We start from the raw sequence: 22,180 nt of genomic DNA, 5'->3' as shown, positions 1-22,180 counted from the left end.
TAAAAATACAGTGAGTATAATTTAGCATTCCTTAACAGAGTTGCACTAACATTTTGTTTGAATGATCCTTTAAAGTAAAATGAAATACCTGTTTTTGCAAACACTCTGACCCTGTGCCTGGTCCAATTTTTTTTATCAGGTTGTTATTAATTTTTAATTAAAAACCTTTTAATTTTTAATTAAATTATGAAATAAATATTGTAGAAAATGAATTCAAACTATAATATGAAAGCAAGAGTAACTAAAAATCTGAACCAGTTTCAGGCTCCACTTACAGTACAGGATCGTTTGGGGGAAGTGTGTGGGCGCGGGCGCTGCCGGAGCATGGACACTGCACCGGAGTCGAACTGTTGCAGAGAGGTCAACCTGGAACATTTATTGATCGGCGAAAATGCATCACCATGCACCGTTCATTTCGGATGCTGTGCGGTGAGAGAGACATGTTGGAGGAGGCTATGCTATCTCTAAGGGATGTCCGAGCTGAGACGCTGGAGCCCCCCATAAGTAGCTGGTATGTAACAGTGTATTTTACGAATTGGCAACTGGGCTAGGCTAGGCTAACTTATATCCTCTTCTCAGACTGTTAAGGTTAACAGCGTACCGGCAGTTCACTCTTTGGGCGAGGGGGCATTTGGGAAGGAGGAATAGGATTCCATTCCCATCCTGTGCAGTGAACTAACGTTACATCTTTTCCCCTGAGCTGAACATCAAGGATTCTAGTATGCGTTGGACTTGTAGCTAAATAAAACATTTGATGTCCGACGCTTCATGTACTCATTGACGTTTTCAACACATCTGTCTCTCGTACCTAGGATTAAACACTAGAAATCACGACTAGAATAATTTTGTTGACAAGGCATGGGGTAGAGAGAAGCTAGCTCTGCTAGTGTTGGTTGGCAACGGAGTACCCACTAAACAACATGATGTCCAAAAGACGTCTTTTCAACGTCTTTGTCACAAAAGTCGGACGTTGAAAAGACGTCCACTGAGGAGCCAGAATGAACGTTTTTATGACGTCTTTTTTTGACGTGTTCTGCACGTCCGATATAGACGTCCATCGAACCTTCGTACCAGTTTAAAAACTAGTTCAAATGTGGCCATTGTGGACATATTTTCAACATCATGTTTTATTTTAAGTAACCATTGTGGTGATGAGTGTTTGCTTTAGTTGGGCTCTTGGTCCCAGTTCTTCTTACTTTAACTTTACCGTGGCTGTTGTAACTGTGTGTTTGTTTAACACCATTGTTGTGGCAGAGAAAGCCAAGAAAAAGTAAGATCGACTGTCATCAGCTCCTCGTTGATGATGATAAAATCATCACAAAGTGAGCATTTAATGTTGTGTTTAGACTTTTGTCTTTATATCAGGCATTTATAACCACCAATCTTGTGGAACTGCATTATTTGGTCCAGTACCATTAGTTTGATCACTTATTTGAAGGTGGATAAAAGAAAAGCATGTTTACACAATGTTATGAGAAAATGCATCATACAGTCAAACACAGAGATCAAGATTTTGCGTATGATTCACAACAATGGTGACAATAAAAAAAAGCTTCATGCTGCAATGCATGATGGGTAGCTTTCAAAGTACAAAACATCCTTGATTCCCAAGCTTTTTTGTTTTGGTTGTCACCGTTGTTGTGAATCATATGCAAAATCTTGACGTCTATGTGTGACTATGTGATACATTTGCTCAAAACATTTTGTACACATGTTTTTATCCACCTTAAAATAAGTGATCATTTTAATGTTACTGGTCCAAATAACGCAGTTCCACAAGATAGGTGGTTATAAATGCCAGATATAAAGACAATGGTCTAAACACAACATTAAATGCTCACTTTGTGTTGATTCTGTCACCATCCGCTAAGCACTTTCCGTTTTTCTGCCAACTCGGGTTTTTCTCGAAAACCTGGAGGACACAGCCCATTCAGAGCTTGTATTTTGGTACCATCCATAAGTCTGCCCAACCCATTCTTTCAGTAGATGCTCTCATACATCATGGTGGAATTGGCCATTTATGAACCCTAAAGCTCTAAGGTGTCCTATTCCTAAACTGATTGAGCTTTTGCATCAATCATTGTGTCAAGCAAAGGTATGCAGAGGCGAGATGGCTCGCTGGGCCCTACCACCTTGGTGATAGCTCGCTGGAACCCGAGGTGTAGATATGCCTTGAGCTGGGCACCAAACTTGTGCTTGCTAAGGCAGCATATATACTAAAATTGGATCGATACAGAGCAGATTAACATAGCCCCTGGGAAAAGCTCAGCCATCGTTCTTCTCTGTTGTCGCGCATGCGCATTAGTGCCTTCGCGCATGCCCAGTCGCACAAACGCGGTACAAACGAGACACCATCAAAACGCAGGATCGAATCCCGACCGAAGCACAAATATTAAACATTATATTACACACTATTATATTCATATTATGCCTATTTCATGTGTATACATAAAAGTAACATGCTGTGTATTATTTGTTTCACCTTTTATTCAAATCTGTTGTGTTAAACATTATATTGTATTTATATTGTGTCACCTTATTAAAATGTATGTTAAATAATATATTGTATTCATATTGTTTCCCCTTTTTATATTGTTTCACCCTTTTCTGCATAGATATATTGTATTTATATTGTTTCACCTTTTTCTGCATATATATTACAATTTGTTATGTTAAACATTATATTACATTTATATTATGTCAATAATTTTATTTCGATGTATAAATAAAAGTTACATGCCGTGTATTATTCGTTTCACCTTTTTCTTCAGTAAAAAAAATATCAATTAAATATCTGTTGTTGTTGATGTTGTTGTTGTTGTTGATGATGATGATGATGATGATGTATAGATGCAGAAAACACCAAACACAGCAGCAGTAGACTACAGTGTGAAATAGATTATTTATTTCAAACTACAATACAATAAAACATGATGATGATGATTTTGATGATGATGATGATGATGATAGTAATAATAATAATAAAAATAGAGCATCAGAGCAGACACATGGCATAAACATTCTGGGGCGAGATGCAGAACAGTGGTAGTGATGCAGAACAGTGGCACAAGGCTTCATTCCTCTTATTTTAAACCACATAAATCACAGCAGACAGACGCATAGTATAAGGGCTCATTACACACATGCATGGATACATAAAGCAGCAGCATACAGTGTGAAGTACCAACGCGGCGGCAACAGAGCCAGTGGCAACTGGACGTAACTCCAAAGACAGTGACCACATTATTGAACATACCCACATGTCCAAAAGGCCTATGTAACTTGTCAACGCATAAAATCACAACAGCACAAATGCATGACAATGTGTTATACAGGTGTGAATGTGTTATACAGGTGTAAATGGGACAGACAATGTTTTCTTTTCTTTTTCTTAAGCCATATGATAGGCAGCATACACACACAGTATAGGCCCGTATAACTTGTCAGTGCAAAGAATCAGAATAGTACAAAGGCATGGCAATGTTGTACAGGTGTGAATGGGATACACAATGTTTTTTTTGCTGTAGAAAAGTTGTGGCAGGTGTGGACCGGTGTTTGTAGGAAGCCTCCACACCGCGGCAAGGTCCCGGTACTTGTGGAGGGTAAAGTCAATGTCTTTAAAAAACAAACAAACACTGAAACAACTATATACACCTGCCCCAGCGAGAATGCGAAATCAGTCCGGAGCTCGACCCTGGTCCTTCATCTCCCTCAGTCAGTCCTCCACACTCTTACCCGCCGCGGCGGCAGAGCAAAAATGTACATTGCTGTAGCGGGTGTGTCCGGTCTCCCTCCGCTTTGGCTGGCCGCATCTCCTGCACTTTTGTTCTTGTGGCACGCCGGCCCGGGCAGCGACGACTGCTCCTGCCGCTGCCCTCTGCTCAGCCCTCTTCCTCCTCAGCCATTCAGTTTTGTACGCAGAGCGAGGCTGAGGAGGGGGAGCAGGAGGTGGTGCAGGCAGCCGAGGGCCGGCGTGATGTGCGGCGGCCAGCGGCAGCGAGAGGACGTGTGGGGCTGGCGTTGTCAGAGGGAGCGTTGGGATGGGGAGCACCCTCACACTCTGCTGGGGCAGTGAGAGGTCCAGAAAGAGAGGCTGTGTTGCCGGAAAAGGTCCTGTTGCAGCTGCAGCAGCCGGTGGTATGGCCAGGACAACAGCTGAGGGGGCATGCGGTAAAGGCGCCAGTGGGCGCACTGGCGCTGGCAGAACAGGCACCGGTGCTGCCACAGCCGGTGCTGCTGCCAGAGGTCCCGCCGCCCTTGGTGCTGCCGTCCTCGCCTGGCCTGTTGCTGCTGCCGGAGAACGATCCACCGCTGTTGCTGGGCACGGCGCCGAACCCGCTGCCGCTGCCGCTGGTGGTCGTCCCTCTGCTGCAACGCCTGAAGCTAGCACAGTCCTCTCCTTCTCCCTCTGCATCCTGGTGAACCTGAAAACGGATTTCAACGTAGTTTTTTAGTTACATGTTCAATTTTGAGAGCATGCCATTCAAGCATGTCATTACCATAACATCAAAAGCATCAAACATACAATAGCGAGAGGGTCCTGGCGTTCAGCTCAAAGAGCTGTATGGGCGCCCGAGCCATCAGCCTCTGGTGGCCCAGCACAAGGTCCCGGATGTGCTGGTACCGAAGCAGTATGCTGTCCCACCGCGACCTCCGGGCACCGCGCGCACGGCTGCCCGAGGGGATCAAGCGGCAGAGCTGGGTGCATACTGCCTCTACCAGCCGGCTTGCGCTGGGACTGCTGGCAGGTCCAGAGGTCTCTCTGACCAGGCAGCTGTGGACAATGGACAAAAACAATGACAGATATGAGCATGATAATGGGCAACATTACATAAAGCAGCTTGTTTGTACACCAGGGAAATGTATGATGGAAGCGTAGCTTTACCGTCTCAAGCTTTCCACACCAGGTATACTGGTGGGGCTTGGCTTGGCTGCCATGAAGCGCCCCTGAGCTGGCCTGTCCCTGTAGCGGGGAGGGTAAACTACTCGGGCCCTGTCGTACGGTGACAGGGCCTCGTAGAGCCTGTTAAGCTCGTCTACCCTCCCCTCGGACAAGGCCGGGTCGTGACGCAACCCCACCAAGGCCGTGGCCAACTGGACCACGGCCAGGTACCCCGGCTGGTCATCCGGTCCTCTGTAGTCCTGCAGACACACAAGAAGAGATGGAAAACAATAAGTCAGTTGGATGGAACAGAGCGAGCGCAGTTTTTGGTGATGCGAGATGCACTGCAGTCGCAGACCACAAAGAGGTGGCGTGCTTACCTCAGCAGCCTGCTGAGGCTCTGGCGAGGACCGGCCGGGGGAGTGGGGTGCGGGCTCGTGGGCACCGGTCGGACTGGATGGCTCGGGCACGGGTGCGTCAGCCGGTCGCCCTGACCGCGGGTCCGTCTGAGGAGCTGGGAACTCGCCAGGCAGGGTGAGGTCCTCCACCTCCTGCGGGCCGTCGGCGAGCTCGTCATCCTCGACAAGTTGGGGAACGTCCCCCCCCCCGCGTCCGGAATGTCAAGGTCCAAGCTGACGTCCTGCAGCACTCTGCCCGTCTGGGAGTACAGGTACTCGATGCCGATGAGTTCCCCTGAAGTACAACAACACAAATCGCATCAGTCAGTCTGGTACAAATATCATTCAGTGTGGACAGGTGTAAGCGCGGTGGCTTGAGTGTTCTTACCCGTGTACTCCCTGGGCTTGGTGTAATCCTTGACCACATTCGTGCCAAGCACCCTTTGGCTGAGCTGGTCAAGGGAGTGCTGCAGGGGGCCATTGTAGGAGCGGATCAGCGGCCGTCCCTCCTGTGCCACGGACGCCGCCCTGTCGGCGTTCCACCGCGTCAACCCCTCCAGGAGAAATGCCTGGAAGTGCCAGGCATTGGCACTTTCTCCTGAGGAGGAACACAGATCTGTTTAGCAGTTTATTCAGTGCACACAAAGTGAATGACAGCGAGTCGATGACAGTGAAAGATTGACATGACAGTGAAGCATGTGAAACATACCTGGAATGAAGCGGTTGAGATGCAGGTGGAACGACTCCAGGGACGTGGAGCCTCGTGCACAACGGTACACCGGCAGGCTGATCCCCCCCTTGGTCATCCTGCTGGTCTCAGTGTACAGCTCCACGCCCGGCGGGTCCTGGATGCAATGGAGGTGGCGCCGCTGCTCCGTCCAGATCTTCTGGATGCGGTCTTGGTCCAGCAGGGAAATCCCCATGGTGTCTCGTCCGTTGGCACCGCCGAAGGTTTCCAGGAGGTCACCGATCAGCCGCTCCGTCTCCGCCGCTCCACGTGTGCAGCGACGGCAATGGAGAGCAATATTCTTGCGGCTGACGTGCCTCCACACTCCGGCGTCGGACGAGAAGGTCATCCCCTGCGCCTCAAGCATCCTCTTCTTCGCCTTGAGCAACCGGGCTGCGTCCCCTGGGTCCCACAAGAAGATGCACGAAGACAGCTGCTGCAGGAAGGGTTTATACAGCTGGTGGCTCTCGGTGGTGACACCTGTTATGGAAAAATGCATGTTATATCAAGTTATGGAACCATGATGTCTCTTACTGTGATGCTGTTTGTTTAATTATTGTTTTTGCCACAACGCACCTGACGCGAACCGCCGCATCAGGTGCCAGATGTCCAGCCGGACCACCAGCTTGTCCCACTTCCCGAACATGTCAGCTGTCTTGGATCCCCCGTGGGACGAACAACAGTCCCGGTCGACGTAGAGGAGCTGAGGCGGCTCCACCCCAGCGTCCCGATACTGCCGCATTAACCCCGCAGCCATGGGCAACAGGCCGGCACCCTCGGCGTCCGTGAGCACGGACATGAGCACCTGTCCTTGCTCGTTGCCGACGTTCGTTGCCCACGCTGCGGTCTGGGCAGCAGCACCGGCGAGCTTCCGGGTCACCTGTTTGAAAGAATAAAGCATCTCAGTAAGGCTGCACGCACATAGCTAGAGCGTGATACTCCGCACCACATTTATATACATATATATTTATACATACATAGCACCACATTTACCTTCTTGGTCGAATCCATCTTCAAAACCGTTCCAAAGACGGAGGTGACCCGGGCCTTCACGTCCTCCAGGCGGGAAAGGATGTCGTGGCAGTACACCATTAACAGCCATGCGTACTGGGGCACGGGTGGCGGTTTTGGTGGTGGGGTGCTGTGGTGGCAATTTTAATGATATTCATTGATCTTTAGTAAAATATAGATGATTCAAATAATGTCACATGTGTGTCTCTCACTTGTAGTGAGAGAAGATTCTGTTTATGTACCTGGGGAGGCAGAAGGGGGAGACACTCCAGAGAACAGACGAACAAGGACCTCTGACCTAGATGTCAGAAGGCCATTTGGTGCAGGGGAGCTTAGTGGGCCAACTAGTGACGTCTATGGAAAACTACTGGGAGGAAGGCTCTGGGGGGAAGAAGGCCTTGAAACTAAGATAAAAGCTAGTTCAGTCTGTCTGGGGGTGTGTCACTCTTCTGCACAGGGTAACAACTGTGTATTAGACTGCTCCTATTCTTGCAAGAATAAATACTTCTATTTTATATAATTTGACTCTGAGTGTCTCTTACGCAGTGATGTTTGTTTAAGATGAATTTTTGCCACAACAGGTGCACATGCGCACGACACCTCGCGACGTGAAGGGCTCCATGACGCTGAGGTAGTGTATGGACCGCCGCATGGACTGTGACAGTGTTCAGACAGGTACTTACTTGTAGGTGAGGATTGCCGGCAAGAGGGCGCCACACACAGACACACTGTGACAGTGTTCAGACAGCTACTTACTTGTAGGTGAGGATTGCCGGGAAGAGGGCGCGATGCCCCTCTCCCAGCTGACCCACGACCTCCTGCGACCAGGCAGCTACCTTCCTCTTACACCGACGGCACTCCAGGTACTCGGTGGCCATCAAGTACCAGCCGTCGATGTCCAGGACCCTCCGGATGGTCCTGTAGAGCCCACACTTGGTGAGGGCCCTATTACAGCATGTCGGCCGGACGCCCCACAGACGCAGGGGCGTCCAGAGGAACAGCCGACACGTGAAGTAGGGGTACGAGCTGCTGATTGGCCCAAAACCAAAAAAACGCTCGACAAACGCTCGACAATCCGAGCTGCTGATTGGCCGGCATCCAGAGAACATTGCTGGGCACAGAGCGAAAGAATGACATGCAAATACGTGAAGCGCTCCATATTTTTGCAGCTGTGATCAAAGCCTGCTTCACTGGACTTGATTCATCCCCTCCTGCCACTCTTTGTTTTCATTCTTGTTCTCTTGTGTCAAGAACTGGTGCATCTCCAATGTCTATAGCGCACTATCAGTTTTCCTGCCAACTCTTTTTTTTAATGCTTGTACTCTGGGGCCATCGACGAGTGTGTCCACTCCCTTTCTTCAGCAGATGCCGTTGAGGAACAGGGTTTGAACATAAAGGCAATATCTCCAACCATATACACGCACCATATTCTCTCTGAAGCAAGATTCTTCCGAAATAAATAGGAGCGATTCGTTTTCAGTCTTTTCTCTAAGGGTTCGAACCTGAGAGCTTGTGCTTTCAAAGAAGGTCCCAGTTTCAATTCACTCGAACATCCAGAGCACATCAAGGGCACGCGCCGTGCACAAAAAGACAAGTCTGAAGGAAGGGGTGAGGAGAGGTGGTGACATGGAGCTCAATTTCAATGGCACCCAGAAAATCTTGCCGTGACCCGGATTCGAACCAGGGTTGCTGCGGCCACAAGGCAGAGTACTAACCACTATACGATCACGGCGAGCTTTCGGTCTACCCGACGTGTCCCTGAATACAAAGGGGCCTTGTCAACTTTAGCTTGCAGACAAAACTGTTTCTTACCAACATAACTCAGGGGTAATCCTGTAACAGTGACACTGGAGAAGAAGTCACTGAAAGAAAAGGATTCTGTTTTTCCTTTTATAAAGTTTAAGCTAGGCCTCCAGAAGGTTACAAACTAAAGCAGGCGCATGCTGTCAACGTAGTCGGTAGGATTCGAACCTGCACGGGGAGACCCCAATGGATTTCTAGTATATCGCCTTAACCACTCGGCCACGACTAAAAGCTGGCTGAAAGGGGCATGTCGTTTGTGGATTGGTGCCTTACAGCGTCGCTGCCGGAGGCCAGTGTAGATCAGCAAGAACTCAACAACAAAACGTACCGCTCCACAAAAAGCCGCTCGTTCGCCCGAACAGGGACTTGAACCCTGGACCCTCAGATTAAAAGTCTGATGCTCTACGGACTGAGCTACCCGGGCTCTTGCTGAAGAAGCGTGCATGCTGCGTCGGAACGCACAGCAAAATGAATCGTATTGGCGCAGAAAAAAGAGTGTCCTCCAATGCATTGCGTTTCCTTCTTCGAAGATTCAGAATGGCCGTCAAAACGTCTGCTATGTCAAAATATATTTGCAAATTAGTGGGAATGCAGCCTATTAGACTGATGATAATAGTAATTAAAGGAAAATAATGCTAGGAAAAAGAACAAAAACTCACTGCTACTTGTCTGGAAAGCCTCTTCACACGCTTCAATGCTGTTGACTTGCCGCGCTCTTATCGTTATTGTAAACTTGTGTCAAAGGCGCAGTTGTTTGTAGCAAATAGCAAGCCCGCGGCACTCTAGGTAACAGCCAGCGAGTGTACTGACACCTAGCGATTAGAAAATATACACGCACCATATTCTCTCTGAAGCAAGATTCTTCCCACATAAATAGGAGCATTTCGTTTTCAGTCTTTTCTCTAAGGGTTCGAACCTGAGAGCTCGTGCTTTCAAAGAAGGTCCCAGTTTCAATTCACTCGAACATCCAGAGCACATCAAGGGCACACGCCGTGCACAAAAAGAGTAGTCTGAAGGACAGGTGGCGACATGGAGCTCAATTTCAATGGCACCCAGAAAATCTGTCCGTGACCCGGATTCGAACCGGGGTTGCTGCAGCCACAACGCAGAGTACTAACCACTATACGATCACGGCGAGCTACCAGTCTACCTGACGTGTCCTTAAATACAAAGGGGCCTTTTCATCTTTAGCTTGCAGACAAAACTGTTTCTTACCAACATAACTCTTTTCAAGGGAAATCCTATAACAGTGACTCTGGAGAAGAAGTCACTGAAAGAAAAGGATTCTGTTTTTCCTTTTATAAAGTTTAAGCTAGGCCTCCAGAAGGTTACAAACTAAAGCAGGCGCATGCTGTCAACGTAGTCGGTAGGATTCGAACCTGCGTGGGGAGACCCCAATGGATTTCTAGTCCATCGCCTTAACCACTCGGCCACGACTACAAGCTGGCTGAAAGGGGCACGTCGTTTGTGGATTGCTGCCTTGCAGCGTCGCTGCCCGAGGCCAGTGTAGATCAGCAAGAACTCAACAACAAAACGTACCGCTCCACAAAAAGAGGCTCGTTCACCCGAACAGGGACTTGAACTCTGGACCCTCAGATTAAAAGTCTGATGCTCTACCGACTGAGCTATCCGGGCTCTTGCTCGAGAAGCGTGCGCGCTGCGTGGGAACGCACAGCAAAATGAATCGTATTGGCGCAGAAAAAAGAGTGTCCTCCAATGCTTTGCGTTTCCTTCTTCGAAGATTCAGAATGGCCGTCAAAACGTCTGCTATGTCAAAATATATTTGCTAATTAGTGGGAATGCAGCCTAGTAGACTGATGATAATAGTAATTAAAGGAAAATAATGCTAGGAAAAAGAACAAATACTCACTGCTACTTGTCTGGAAAGCCTCTTCACACGCTTCAATGCTGTTGACTTGCCGCGCTCCTATCGTTATTGTAAACTTGTCTCAAAGGCGCAGTTGTTTGTAGCCAGTGGCGCAAAAAGTGGGTATGCGCTATATGCGGCGCATAGGGGCGCCGCATCATGAGGGCGCCAAAGCGATGGTTACATTTTTTTAAATTTTTTATAAGTTATATACATTTATATAAAATTTATACAAGTTAAATATAAAAAAAGTTATATAAATTTTAGAGGACTAACAGGCTAGAGTAGGCGTCGGTGCCCTCATAATATTCCATCATTGAATTTATTTTGACATAGAAGGGTATCGCGAGCGGGCGGGGGCGCGCGCGTGAGCGCTGAGGAGCAGCACAGGAGTGCGATATCGTTGAAACTCGAAAAAGATGAATGAAGCAAAAAAGCGGTCGGGGGCTAAAAATAGAAAAAGAAGGAGGTTAAAGGAGATGGCATGTCAAGGGATGCGACAGCAGCTAAATAAGTGGATGGTGAAATGCAACAGGTATGTGATGTTTGTGCTTGGAGGAGGCTTGCAAATATTCATGTTAACAGACTAACGTTTGCTAACTCTGGGAATGTAGCAGCCAGAGCTAGCTAGTTTAGAATATGCAAAACCGAGGTTGATGAGCTGAAAACTAAAAAATATAAGGTAGCATGTACAATAAATGACAAGAATCTGGAAAACAACTAATGCAATATCTCTGGTTTACCATGGAATCATGCGTAGATTTGCTACCAAGCTTGGAGGCTTGCAAATATTAATGTTAACAGCAAGTGTTTATGCAAAACAGAACTTAATGCAAAATAATATTGCTGATATCTACATTTAGATTTTGGTTAAACCTTATGGTACCAATCCCATGCATGACATATCTCAATTTTATTAAAGTAAAATAAAAACTGGAAAATATAAGGTAGCATGCACAATAAATGGCTAGAAGCTGGAAAACATGACTTATGTAATAAGGCTGGTTTATCATGGAAACAAATAGATTTTGTTTTACCATTCATGTATGTTCATGTTAGCTGTGCTATCAGACATACAAGCTATAGTTACATCTGCTGGGTGACATGGAAGCTGTATTTTGGGTCACATCTCTCTCTCTCTTTAAAGATCTGTGCTATATAATATGTATGATCAAGTGGCAAACAGCAACGAGGCTTTTGTTGACCACTTGGACAAAATCTGTTTCTGTTTTTTTTTTTTTGTTCACTGACATAATTTATGTCATCATTGTTGTCATTGTCACAAGTACAGGGATTTGCAAAGAAAAAAAGAACATTTTCTGGGATAAGGAAGATTTGATGGATGATCATTTTGATACAAATGACAGCTAATAGCAAGCCCGCGGCACTCTAGGTAACAGCCAGCGAGTGTACTGACACCTAGCGATTAGAAAATATACACGCACCATATTCTCTCTGAAGCAAGATTCTTCCGAAATAAATAGGAGCGTTTCGTTTTCAATCTTTTCTCTAAGGGTTCGAACCTGAGAGCTTGTGCTTTCAAAGAAGGTCCCAGTTTCAATTCACTCGAACATCCAGAGCACATCAAGGGCACGCGCCGTGCACAAAAAGAGTAGTCTGAAGGACGGGGTGAGGAGAGGTGGTGACATGGAGCTCAATTTCAATGGCACCCAGAAAATCTTGCCGTGAACCGGATTCGAACCGTGGTTGCTGCGGCCACAACGCAGAGTACTAACCACTATACGATCACGGCGAGCTACCAGTCTACCTGACGTGTTCTTGAATACAAAGGGGCCTTGTCATCTTTAGCTTGCAGACAAAACTGTTTCTTACCAACATAACTCTTTTCAAGGGTAATCCTGTAACAGTGACTCTGGAGAAGAAGTCACTGAAAAGAAAAGGATTCTGTTTTTCCTTTTATAAAGTTTAAGCTAGGCCTCCAGAAGGTTACAAACTAAAGCAGGCGCACGCTGTCAACGTAGTCGGTAGGATTCGAATCTGCGCGGGGAGACCCCAATGGATTTCTAGTCCATCGCCTTAACCACTCGGCCACGACTACAAGCTGGCTGAAAGGGGCACGTCGTTTGTGGATTGGTGCCTTGCAGCGTCGCTGCCCGAGGTCAGTGTAGATCAGCAAGAACTCAACAACAAAACGTACCGCTCCACAAAAAGACGCTCGTTCGCCCGAACAGGGACTTGAACCCTAGACCCTCAGATTAAAAGTCTGATGCTCTACCGACTGAGCTATCCGGGCTCTTGCTCGAGAAGTGTGCGTGTTGCGTCGGAACGCACAGCAAAATGAATCGTATTGGCGCAGAAAAAAGAGTGTCCTCCAATGCATTGCGTTTCCTTCTTCGAAGATTCAGAATGGCCGTCAAAACGTCTGCTATGTCAAAATATATTTGCAAATTAGTGGGAATGCAGCCTAGTAGACTGATGATAATAGTAATTAATGGAAAATAATGCTAGGAAAAAGAACAAAAACTCACTGCTACTTGTCTGGAAAGCCTCTTCACACGCTTCAATGCTGTTGACTTGCCGCGCTCTTATCGTTATTGCAAACTTGTGTCAAAGGCGCAGTTGTTTGTAGCAAATAGCAAGCCCGCGGCACTCTAGGTAACAGCCAGCGAGTGTACTGACACCTAGCGATTAGAAAATATACACGCACCATATTCTCTCTGAAGCAAGATTCTTCCGAAATAAATAGGAGCATTTCGTTTTCAGTCTTTTCTCTAAGGGTTTGAACCTGAGAGCTCGTGCTTTCAAAGAAGGTCCCAGTTTCAATTCACTCGAACATCCAGAGCACATCAAGGGCACGCGCCGTGCACAAAAAGAGTAGTCTGAAAGACGGGGTGAGGACAGGTGGCGACATGGAGCTCAATTTCAATGGCACACAGAAAATCTTGCCGTGACCCGGATTCGAACCGGGGTTGCTGCGGCCACAACGCAGAGTACTAACCACTATACGATCACTGCGAGCTACAGGTCTACCCGACGGGTCCCTGAATACAAAGGGGCCTTGTCATCTTTAGCTTGCAGAGAAAACTGTTTCTTACCAACATAACTCTTTTCAAGGGTAATCCTGTAACAGTGACTCTGGAGAAGAAGTCACTGAAAAGAAAAGGATTCTTTTTTTCCTTTTATAAAGTTTAAGCTAGGCCTCCAGAAGGTTACACACTAAAGCAGGCTCATGCTGTCAACGTAGTCGGCAGGATTCGAACCTGTGCGGGGAGACCCCAATGGATTTCTAGTCCATCGCCTTAACCACTCGGCCACGACTACAAGCTGGCTGAAAGGGGCACGTCGTTTGTGGATTGGTGCCTTGCAGCGTCGCTGCCCGAGGCCAGTGTAGATCAGCAAGAACTCAACAACAAAACGTACCGCTCCACTAAAAGAGGCTCGTTCACCCGAACAGGGACTTGAACTCTGGACCCTCAGATTAAAAGTCTGATGCTCTACCGACTGAGCTATCCGGGCTCTTGCTTGAGAAGCGTGCGTGCTGCGTGGGAACGCACAGCAAAATGAATCGTATTGGCGCAGAAAAAAGAGTGTCCTCCAATGCTTTGCGTTTCCTTCTTCGAAGATTCAGAATGGCCGTCAAAACGTCTGCTATGTCAAAATATATTTGCTAATTAGTGGGAATGCAGCCTAGTAGACTGATGATAATAGTAATTAAAGGAAAATAATGCTAGGAAAAAGAACAAATACTCACTGCTACTTGTCTGGAAAGCCTCTTCACACGCTTCAATGCTGTTGACTTGCCGCGCTCCTATCGTTATTGTAAACTTGTGTCAAAGGCGCAGTTGTTTGTAGCCAGTGGCGCAAAAAGTGGGTATGCGCTATATGCGGCGCATAGGGGCACCGCATCATGAGGGCGCCAAAGCGATGGTTACATTTTTTTTTTTTTTTTATAAGTTATATACATTTATATAAAATTTATACAAGTTAAATATAAAAAAAGTTATATAAATTTTAGAGGACTAACAGGCTAGAGTAGGCGTCGGTGCCCTCATAATATTCCATCATTGAATTTATTTTGACATAGAAGGGTATCGCGAGCGGGCGGGGGCGCGCGCGTGAGCGCTGAGGAGCAGCACAGGAGTGCGTTATCGTTGAAACTCGAAAAAGATGAATGAAGCAAAAAAGCGGTCGGGGGCTAAAAATAGAAAAAGAAGGAGGTTAAAGGAGATGGCATGTCAAGGGATGCGACAGCAGCTAAATAAGTGGATGGTGAAATGCAACAGGTATGTGATGTTTGTGCTTGGAGGAGGCTTGCAAATATCCATGTTAACAGACTAACGTTTGCTAACTCTGGGAATGTAGCAGCCAGAGCTAGCTAGTTTAGAATATGCAAAACCGAGGTTGATGAGCTGAAAACTAAAAAATATAAGGTAGCATGTACAATAAATGACAAGAATCTGGAAAACAACTAATGCAATATCTCTGGTTTACCATGGAATCATGCGTAGATTTGCTACCAAGCTTGGAGGCTTGCAAATATTAATGTTAACAGCAAGTGTTTATGCAAAACAGAACTTAATGCAAAATAATATTGCTGATATCTACATTTAGATTTTGGTTAAACCTTATGGTACCAATCCCATGCATGACATATCTCAATTTTATTAAAGTAAAATAACAACTGGAAAATATAAGGTAGCATGCACAATAAATGACTAGAAGCTGGAAAACATGACTTATGCAATAAGGCTGGTTTATCATGGAAACAAATAGATTTTGTTTTACCATTCATGTATGTTCATGTTAGCTGTGCTATCAGACATACAAGCTATAGTTACATCTGCTGGGTGACATGGAAGCTGTATTTAGGGTCACATCTCTCTCTCTCTTTAAAGATCTGTGCTATATAATATGTATGATCAAGTGGCAAACAGCAACGAGGCTTTTGTTGACCACTTGGACAAAATCTGTTTCTGTTTTTTTTTTTTTTTTTCACTGACATAATTTATGTCATCATTGTTGTCATTGTCACAAGTACAGGGATTTGCAAAGAAAAAAAGAACATTTTCTGGGATAAGGAAGATTTGATGGCTGATCATTTTGATACAAATGACAGCTACACACAATATGATTATTATATATATATATATATATATATATATATATATGTGTGTGTGTGTGTGTGTATGTATGTGTATATGTGTATGTTGTAACTGTTTATTCTGTAACTTTTTATTATTTGTTAACATTGTTAATATATATATATATATATATATATATATATATATATATATATATGATATGTGTGTGTGTATTGGGGGGGCGCCAAAATTGTTGCTGCATACCCCTCTAACACTGGGTAGTTGCGCCCCTGTTTGTAGCAAATAGCAAGCCCGCGGCACTCTAGGTAACAGCCAGCGAGTGTACTGACACCTAGCGATTAGAAAATATACACGCACCATATTCTCTCTGAAGCAAGATTCTTCCGAAATAAATAGGAGCGTTTCGTTTTCAATCTTTTCTCTAAGGGTTCGAACCTGAGAGCTTGTGCTTTCAAAGAAGGTCCCAGTTTCAATTCACTCGAACATCCAGAGCACATCCAGGGCACGCGCCGTGCACAAAAAGAGAAGTCTGAAGAACGGGGTGAGGAGAGGTGGTGACATGGAGCTCAATTTCAATGGCACCCAGAAAATCTTGCCGTGACCCGAATTCAAACCGGGGTTACTGCGGCCACAACGCAGAGTACTAACCACTATACGATCACGGCGAGCTACCAGTCTACCTGACGTGTCCTTGAATACAAAGGGGCCTTGTCATCTTTAGCTTGCAGACAAAACTGTTTCTTACCAACATAACTCTTTTCAAGGGTAATCCTGTAACAGTGACTCTGGAGAAGAAGTCACTGAAAAGAAAAGGATTCTGTTTTTCCTTTTATAAAGTTTAAGCTAGGCCTCCAGAAGGTTACAAACTAAAGCACGCGCATGCTGTCTACGTAGTCGGTAGGATTCGAACCTGCGCGGGGAGACCCCAATGTATTTCTAGTCCATCGCCTTACCCACTCGGCCACGACTACAAGCTGGCTGAAAGGGGCATGTCGTTTGTGGATTGGTGCCTTGCAGCGTCGCTGCCGGAGGCCAGTGTAGATCATCAAGAACTCAACAACAAAACGTACAGCTCCACAAAAAGACGCTCGTTCGCCCGAACAGGGACTTGAACTCTGGACCCTCAGATTAAAAGTCTGATGCTCTACCGACTGAGCTATCCGGGCTCTTGCTCGAGAAGTGTGCGTGCTGCGTCGGAACGCACAGCAAAATGAATCGTATTGGCGCAGAAAAAAGAGTGTCCTCCAATGCATTGCGTTTCCTTGTTCGAAGATTCAGAATGGCCGTCAAAACGTCTGCTATGTCAAAATATATTTGCAAATTAGTGGGAATGCAGCCTATTAGACTGATGATAATAGTAATTAAAGGAAAATAATGCCAGGAAAAAGAACAAAAACTCACTGCTACTTGTCTGGAAAGCCTCTTCACACGCTTCAATGCTGTTGACTTGCCGCGCTCTTATCGTTATTGTAAACTTGTGTCAAAGGCGCAGTTGTTCGTAGCAAATAGCAAGCCCGCGGCACTCTAGGTAACAGCCAGCGAATTTACTGACACCTAGCGATTAGAAAATATACACGCACCATATTCTCTCTGAAGCAAGATTCTTCCCACATAAATAGGAGCATTTCGTTTTCAGTCTTTTCTCTAAGGGTTCGAACCTGAGAGCTCGTGCTTTCAAAGAAGGTCCCAGTTTCAATTCACTCGAACATCCAGAGCACATCAAGGGCACGCGCCGTGCACAAAAAGAGTAGTCTGAAGGACAGGTGGCGACATGGAGCTCAATTTCAATGGCACCCAGAAAATCTTGCCGTGACCCAGATTCGAACCGGGGTTGCTGCAGCCACAACGCAGAGTACTAACCACTATACGATCACGGCGAACTACCAGTCTACCTGACGTGTCCTTGAATACAATGGGGCCTTGTCATCTTTAGCTTGCAGACAAAACTGTTTCTTACCAACATAACTCTTTTCAAGGGTAATCCTGTAACAGTGACTCTGGAGAAGAAGTCACTGAAAAGAAAAGGATTCTGTTTTTCCTTTTATAAAGTTTAAGCTAGGCCTCCAGAAGGTTACCAACTAAAGCAGGCGCATGCTGTCAACGTAGTCGGTAGGATTCGAACCTGCGCGGGGAGAGCCAAATGGATTTCTAGTCCATCGCCTTAACCACTCAGCCACGACTACAAGATGGCTGAAAGGGGCACGTCGTTTGTGGATTGGTGCCTTGCAGCGTCGCTGCCCGAGGCCAGTGTAGATCAGCAAGAACTCAACAACAAAACGTACCGCTCCACAAAAAGACGCTCGTTCGCCCGAACAGGGACTTGAACCCTGGACCCTCAGATTAAAAGTCTGATGCTCTACCGACTTAGCTATCCAGGCTCTTGCTCGAGAAGCGTGCGTGCTGCGTGGGAACGCACAGCAAAATTAATCGTATTGGCGCAGAAAAAAGAGTGTCCTCCAATGCTTTGCGTTTCCTTCTTCGAAGATTCAGAATGGCCGTCAAAACGTCTGCTATGTCAAAATATATTTGCTAATTAGTGGGAATGCAGCCTAGTAGACTGATGATAATAGTAATTAAAGGAAAATAATGCTAGGAAAAAGAACAAATACTCACTGCTACTTGTCTGGAAAGCCTCTTCACAAGCTTCAATGCTGTTGACTTGCTGCGCTCCTATCGTTATTGTAAACTTGTGTCAAAGGCGCAGTTGTTTGTAGCCAGTGGCGCAAAAAGTGGGTATGCGCTATATGCGGCGCATAGAGGCGCCGCATCATGAGGGCGCCAAAGCGATGGTTAAATTTTTTTTTTTTTTTTACAAGTTATATACATTTATATAAAATTTATACAAGTTAAATATAAAAAAAGTTATATAAATTTTAGAGGACTAACAGGCTAGAGTAGGCGTCGGTGCCCTCATAATATTCCATCATTGAATTTATTTTGACATAGAAGGGTATCGCGAGCGGGCGGGGGCGCGCGCGTGAGCGCTGAGGAGCAGCACAGGAGTGCGTTATCGTTGAAACTCGAAAAAGATGAATGAAGCAAAAAAGCGGTCGGGGGCTAAAAATAGAAAAAGAAGGAGGTTAAAGGAGATGGCATGTCAAGGGATGCGACAGCAGCTAAATAAGTGGATGGTGAAATGCAACAGGTATGTGATGTTTGTGCTTGGAGGAGGCTTGCAAATATTCATGTTAACAGACTAACGTTTGCTAACTCTGGGAATGTAGCAGCCAGAGCTAGCTAGTTTAGAATATGCAAAACCGAGGTTGATGAGCTGAAAACTAAAAAATATAAGGTAGCATGTACAATAAATGACAAGAATCTGGAAAACAACTAATGCAATATCTCTGGTTTACCATGGAATCATGCGTAGATTTGCTACCAAGCTTGGAGGCTTGCAAATATTAATGTTAACAGCAAGTGTTTGCTAACTTAATGCAAAATAATATTGCTGATATCTACATTTAGATTTTGGTTAAACCTTATGGTACCAATCCCATGCATGACATATCTCAATTTTATTAAAGTAAAATAACAACTGGAAAATATAAGGTAGCATGCACAATAAATGACTAGAAGCTGGAAAACATGACTTATGCAATAAGGCTGGTTTATCATGGAAACAAATAGATTTTGTTTTACCATTCATGTATGTTCATGTTAGCTGTGCTATCAGACATACAAGCTATAGTTACATCTGCTGGGTGACATGGAAGCTGTATTTAGGGTCACATCTCTCTCTCTCCTTAAAGATCTGTGCTATATAATATGTATGATCAAGTGGCAAACAGCAACGAGGCTTTTGTTGACCACTTGGACAAAATCTGTTTCTGTTTTTTTTTTTTTTTGTTCACTGACATAATTTATGTCATCATTGTTGTCATTGTCACAAGTACAGGGATTTGCAAAGAAAAAAAGAACATTTTCTGGGATAAGGAAGATTTGATGGATGATCATTTTGATACAAATGACAGCTACACACAATATGATTATATATATATATATATATATATATATATATATATATATATATATATATATGTGTGTGTGTGTGTGTGTGTGTGTGTATGTATGTGTATATGTGTATGTTTGTAACTGTTTATTCTGTAACTTTTTATTATTTGTTAACATTGTTAATATATATATATATATATATATATATATATATATATATATATATATATATATATATATATGATATGTGTGTGTGTATTGGGGGGGCGCCAAAATTGTTGCTGCATACCCCTCTAACACTGGGTAGTTGCGCCCCTGTTTGTAGCAAATAGCAAGCCCGCGGCACTCTAGGTAACAGCCAGCGAGTGTACTGACACCTAGCGATTAGAAAATATACACGCACCATATTCTCTCTGAAGCAAGATTCTTCCCACATAAATAGGAGCATTTCATTTTCAGTCTTTTCTCTAAGGGTTCGAACCTGAGAGCTCGTGCTTTCAAAGAAGGTCCCAGTTTCAATTCACTCGAACATCCAGAGCACATCAAGGGCACGCGCCGTGCACAAAAAGAGTAGTCTGAAGGACGGGGTGAGGACAGGTGGCGACATGGAGCTCAATTTCAATGGCACCCAGAAAATCTTGCCGTGACCCGGATTCAAACCTGGGTTGCTGCGGCCACAACGCAGAGTACTAACCACTATACGATCACGGCGAGCTACCAGTCTACCTGACGTGTCCTTGAATACAAAGGGGCCTTGTCATCTTTAGCTTGCAGACAAAACTGTTTCTTACCAACATAACTCTTTTCAAGGGTAATCCTGTAACAGTGACTCTGGAGAAGAAGTCACTGAAAAGAAAAGGATTCTGTTTTTCCTTTTATAAAGTTTAAGCTAGGCCTCCAGAAGGTTACAAACTAAAGCAGGCGCATGCTGTCAACGTAGTCGGTAGGATTCGAACCTGCGCGGGGAGACCCCAATGGATTTCTAGTCCATCGCCTTAACCATTAGGCCACGACTACAAGCTGGCTAAAAGGGGCACGTCGTTTGTGGATTGGTGCCTTGCAGCGTCGCTGCCCGAGGCCAGTGTAGATCAGCAAGAACTCAACAACAAAACGTACCGCTCCACAAAAAGAGGCTCGTTCACCCGAACAGGAACTTGAACTCTGGACCCTCAGATTAAAAGTCTGATGCTCTACCGACTGAGCTATCCGGGCTCTTGCTCGAGAAGCGTGCGTGCTGCGTGGGAACGCACAGCAAAATGAATCGTATTGGCGCAGAAAAAAGAGTGTCCTCCAATGCTTTGCGTTTCCTTCTTCGAAGATTCAGAATGGCCGTCAAAACGTCTGCTATGTCAAAATATATTTGCTAATTAGTGGGAATGCAGCCTAGTAGACTGATGATAATAGTAATTAAAGGAAAATAATGCTAGGAAAAAGAACAAATACTCACTGCTACTTGTCTGGAAAGCCTCTTCACACGCTTCAATGCTGTTGACTTGCCGTGCTCCTATCGTTATTGTAAACTTGTGTCAAAGGCGCAGTTGTTTGTAGCCAGTGGCGCAAAAAGTGGGTATGCGCTATATGCGGCGCATAGGGGCGCCGCATCATGAGGGCGCCAAAGCGATGGTTACATTTTTTTTTTATTTTTTATAAGTTATATACATTTATATAAAATTTATACAAGTTAAATATAAAAAAAGTTATATACATTTTAGAGGACTAACAGGCTAGAGTAGGCGTCGGTGCCCTCATAATATTCCATCATTGAATTTATTTTGACATAGAAGGGTATCGCGAGCGGGCGGGGGCGCGCGCGTGAGCGCTGAGGAGCAGCACAGGAGTGCGTTATCGTTGAAACTCGAAAAAGATGAATGAAGCAAAAAAGCGGTCGGGGGCTAAAAATAGAAAAAGAAGGAGGTTAAAGGAGATGGCATGTCAAGGGATGCGACAGCAGCTAAATAAGTGGATGGTGAAATGCAACAGGTATGTGATGTTTGTGCTTGGAGGAGGCTTGCAAATATCCATGTTAACAGACTAACGTTTGCTAACTCTGGGAATGTAGCAGCCAGAGCTAGCTAGTTTAGAATATGCAAAACCGAGGTTGATGAGCTGAAAACTAAAAAATATAAGGTAGCATGTACAATAAATGACAAGAATCTGGAAAACAACTAATGCAATATCTCTGGTTTACCATGGAATCATGCGTAGATTTGCTACCAAGCTTGGAGGCTTGCAAATATTAATGTTAACAGCAAGTGTTTATGCAAAACATAACTTAATGCAAAATAATATTGCTGATATCTACATTTAGATTTTGGTTAAACCTTATGGTACCAATCCCATGCATGACATATCTCAATTTTATTAAAGTAAAATAACAACTGGAAAATATAAGGTAGCATGCACAATAAATGACTAGAAGCTGGAAAACATGACTTATGCAATAAGGCTGGTTTATCATGGAAACAAATAGATTTTGTT

At 45.0% G+C, this 22,180-nt stretch overlaps 7 non-coding genes across 7 annotated transcripts; all 7 read right to left on the bottom strand.

Annotated features, from left to right (window-relative positions):
- Positions 1-10,179: 10,179 nt before the first annotated feature.
- trnas-aga (transfer RNA serine (anticodon AGA)) lies at positions 10,180-10,261 on the bottom strand. The gene has a single exon. It is a non-coding gene; the product is annotated as a tRNA-Ser (tRNA).
- Positions 10,262-12,665: 2,404 nt separating this feature from the next.
- Positions 12,666-12,747, bottom strand: trnas-aga (transfer RNA serine (anticodon AGA)). Its single transcript has one exon. It is a non-coding gene; the product is annotated as a tRNA-Ser (tRNA).
- A 122-nt stretch (positions 12,748-12,869) lies between these two features.
- On the bottom strand, positions 12,870-12,942 carry trnak-uuu (transfer RNA lysine (anticodon UUU)). Its single transcript has one exon. It is a non-coding gene; the product is annotated as a tRNA-Lys (tRNA).
- A 946-nt stretch (positions 12,943-13,888) lies between these two features.
- On the bottom strand, positions 13,889-13,970 carry trnas-aga (transfer RNA serine (anticodon AGA)). Its single transcript has one exon. It is a non-coding gene; the product is annotated as a tRNA-Ser (tRNA).
- A 2,670-nt stretch (positions 13,971-16,640) lies between these two features.
- On the bottom strand, positions 16,641-16,722 carry trnas-aga (transfer RNA serine (anticodon AGA)). The gene has a single exon. It is a non-coding gene; the product is annotated as a tRNA-Ser (tRNA).
- A 122-nt stretch (positions 16,723-16,844) lies between these two features.
- trnak-uuu (transfer RNA lysine (anticodon UUU)) lies at positions 16,845-16,917 on the bottom strand. Its single transcript has one exon. It is a non-coding gene; the product is annotated as a tRNA-Lys (tRNA).
- Positions 16,918-20,637: 3,720 nt separating this feature from the next.
- trnas-aga (transfer RNA serine (anticodon AGA)) lies at positions 20,638-20,719 on the bottom strand. The gene has a single exon. It is a non-coding gene; the product is annotated as a tRNA-Ser (tRNA).
- Positions 20,720-22,180: the final 1,461 nt, after the last annotated feature.

This window comes from Siphateles boraxobius, unplaced genomic scaffold, assembly GCF_051911475.1.
Source record: "Siphateles boraxobius isolate OS27281-9 unplaced genomic scaffold, OSU_SipBor_1 6, whole genome shotgun sequence".
Taxonomy (NCBI): Eukaryota; Metazoa; Chordata; class Actinopteri; order Cypriniformes; family Leuciscidae; genus Siphateles; species Siphateles boraxobius.
Note: the sequence above shows the minus strand (reverse complement) of the source record. Positions and strands in the feature narration are given on the sequence as shown.